Source organism: Arachis ipaensis, chromosome B8 (assembly GCF_059453495.1).
Source record: "Arachis ipaensis isolate K30076 ecotype BB chromosome B8, ASM5945349v1, whole genome shotgun sequence".
Taxonomy (NCBI): domain Eukaryota; kingdom Viridiplantae; phylum Streptophyta; class Magnoliopsida; order Fabales; family Fabaceae; genus Arachis; species Arachis ipaensis.
The window spans coordinates 82,420,249-82,423,485 of NC_142443.1; the positions used below are offsets into that span (position 1 = coordinate 82,420,249).

Below are 3,237 nucleotides of genomic sequence, written 5' to 3' on the forward strand. Positions count from 1 at the left end.
CCCTTTCCTCTTTCTAGAGGTTTCTCTAGTCTTTGGTGCCATGAATGGTTATGAAAAAACAAAAAGCAATGCTTTTTACCACACCAAACTTAAAATGTTTGCTCGTCCCCGAGCAAAAGATGAGAGAAAGAAGTAGAAGAAGAAGAGGAATGGAGGAGAGGGAGAGAGAGTTGGTTTCGGCCAAGGGGTGAAGAGAAGGTTGTGTTGTGCGAAAATGAAGAGGGAATGAGGGGTTTATATAGGAGTAGGGAGGGGTTAGGGTTCGGCCATTTAGGGTTGGGTTTGGGAGGGAAATTATTTTGAATTTAAAGGTAGGTTGGGTTTTTGGGGAAGAGAGGATGGATGTGAGTGGTGAAGATGTGATTGGAAAGAGTGATTGAGTTGATTGGTGAGGGGTATTTGGGGAAGAGTGATATGAAAAGGTGTAAAGAGGAGAGAAGAAAGGTAAGTGGGGATTCTGTGGGGTCCACAGATCCAGAGGTGTTTGAGGATTTCTCATCCCTTCATCTTTGAGGCGTGTAAAACGCCCTATATATGCAATCCTGGCGTTTAACGCCAGATTGCAGCATGTTTCTGGCATTAAACGCCACTTCCATGCTTGTTTTGGGCGTTCAATGCCAGTCTGCAGCATGTTTCTGGCGTTGAACGCAAGTATGGTGCATGTTTCTGAAGTTAAACGCCAGTCTGATGCTTGTGTCTGGCGTTTAACGCCAGCTTTCCTCTAGGTGCAATCCTGTCGTTTAAACGCCAGACTGCTGCTTGTTTCTGGTGTTTAACGCCAGTTTCGTGCTCTATTCTGGCGTTAAACGCCAGTAAGCCCTTCCTCCAGGGTGTTCTATTTTCAATGCTGTTTTTCATTCTGTTTTTGATTTTTCGGTAGTTTTTGTGACTCCACATGATCATCAACCTAATAAAACATGAAATAGCAAAGAAAAAATAAAATAAAAATGCTTAAATAACATTGGGTTGCCTCCCAACAAGCGCTTCTTTAATGTCAATAGCTTGACAGTGAGCTCTCATGGAGCCTCACAAATAATCAGAGCAAGGTTGGGATCTCCCAACACCAAACTTAGAGTTTGGTTGTGGGGTTCAACACCAAACTTAGAGCTTGGTTGTGGCCTCCCAACAAACTTAGAGTTTGACTGTGGGGGCTTTGGTTGACTCTGTAGTGAGAGAAGATTTTCATGCTTCCTCTCCATGGTTACAGAAGGAGATCCTTGAGTTTTAAACACAAGGTTAACCTCATTTAGTTGAAGGATCAATTCTCCTCTGTCTACATCAATCATAGCTCTTACTGTGGCTAGGAAGGGTCTTCCAAGGATGATGGATTCATCCTCATCCTTCTCAGTGTCGAGGATTATGAAATCAGTAGGGATGTAAAGGCCTTCAACCTTTACTAACACGCCCTCTACTAGTCCATAAGCCTGTTTTCTTGAGTTGTCTGCCATCTCTAATGAGATTCTGGCAGCTTGCACCTCAAAGATTCCCAGTTTCTCCATTACGGAGAGGGGCATGAGGTTTATCCCTGACCCAAGGCCACATAGAGCCTTCTCAAAGGTCATGGAGCCTATGGTACAAGGTATTAAGAACTTTCCAGGATCCTGTTTCTTCTGAGGCAATCTCAGTTGATCCAGATCACTCAGTTCATTGGTGAGCAAGGGAGGTTCATCTTCTCAAGTCTCATTACCAAATAATTTGGCATTCAGCTTCATGATTGCACCATGGTACTTGGCAACTTGCTCTTCAGTAACATCCTCATTCTCTTCAGAAGAGGAATAGTCATCAGAGCTCATGAATGGCATAAGGAGGTTCAATGGAATCTCTATGGTCTCTAGATGAGCCTCAGATTCCTTTGGTTCCTCAGAGGGAAACTCCTTATTGATCACTGGACGTCCCAGGAGGTCTTCCTCACTGGGATTCACGTCCTCTCCCTCCCTTGTAGGTTCGGCCATGATGATCATTTCAATGGCCTTGCACTCTCCTTTTGTATTTTCTTCTGTATTGCTTGGGAGAATACTAGGAGGGGTTTCAGTGATTCCTTTACTCAGCTGGCCCACTTGTGCTTCCAAATTTCTAATGGAGGACGTTGTTTCATTCATGAAACTCACAGTGTCCTTAGATAGATCAGAGACTATGTTTGCCAAGCTAGATGGGGTCTGCTCAGAACTCTCTGTCTTTTGCTGAGTGGATGATGGAAAAGGCTTGCTATTGCTAAACCTGTTTCTTCCACCATTGTTAAAGCCTTGTTGAGGCTTTTGTTGATCCTTCCATGAGAAATTTGGATGATTTCTCCATGAGGGATTATAGGTGTTTCCATAGGGTTCACCCATGTAATTCACCTCTGCTATTGCAGGGTTCTCAGGATCATAAGCTTCTTCTTCAGAAGATGCCTCTTTAGTACTGTTGGATGATTCCTTCAATCCATTCAAACTCTGAGAAATCATATTGACTTGCTGAGTCAATATTTTGTTCTGAGCCAATATGGCATTTAGAGTATCAATTTCAAGAACTCCCTTCCTCATAGGCGTCCCATTATTCACAGGATTCCTCTCAGAAGTGTACATGAACTGGTTATTTGCAACCATGTCAATGAGTTCCTGAGCTTCTGTAGGCATTTTCTTTAAGTGAATGGATTCACCTGCAGAATGGTCCAATGACATCTTGGATAGTTCAGACAGACCATCATAGAATATATCCAGAATGGTCCATTTTGAAAGCATGTCAGAAGGACACCTTTTGGTCAGTTCCTTGTATCTCTCCCAAGCTTCATAGAGGGATTCACCTTCCTTTTGTCTGAAGGTTTTAACATCCACTCTAAGCTTACTAAGCTTTTGAGGAGGAAAGAACTTGGCTAAGAAAGCCGTGACCAGCTTATCCCAAGAGTTCAGGCTATCTTTAGGTTGAGAATCCAACCATACTCTAGCTCTGCCTCTTACAGCAAACGGGAAAAGCATAAGCCTGTAGACCTCGGAATCAACCCCATTGGTTTTAACAGTATCACAGATCTGCAAGAATTCATTTAAGAACTGAAAAGGATCTTCAGATGGAAGTCCATGAAACTTGCAGTTTTGTTGCATCAGAGAAACTAATTGAGGTTTAAGCTCAAAGTTGTTTGCTCCAATGGCAGGAATTGAGATGCTTCTTCCATGTAAATTGGAATTAGGTGCAGTGAAGTCACCAAGCATCCTCCTTGCATTATTGTTGTTAGGTGCGTCTGCCATCTCCTTTTCTTGTTCG

The 3,237-nt window shown here is 43.0% G+C and overlaps 1 non-coding gene across 1 annotated transcript; it reads left to right on the forward strand.

Annotated features, from left to right (window-relative positions):
- The first annotated feature begins 2,714 nt into the window (after positions 1-2,714).
- On the forward strand, positions 2,715-2,822 carry LOC148548611 (small nucleolar RNA R71). The gene has a single exon (XR_015898933.1). It is a non-coding gene; the product is annotated as a small nucleolar RNA R71 (small nucleolar RNA).
- The last annotated feature ends 415 nt before the right edge of the window (positions 2,823-3,237 follow it).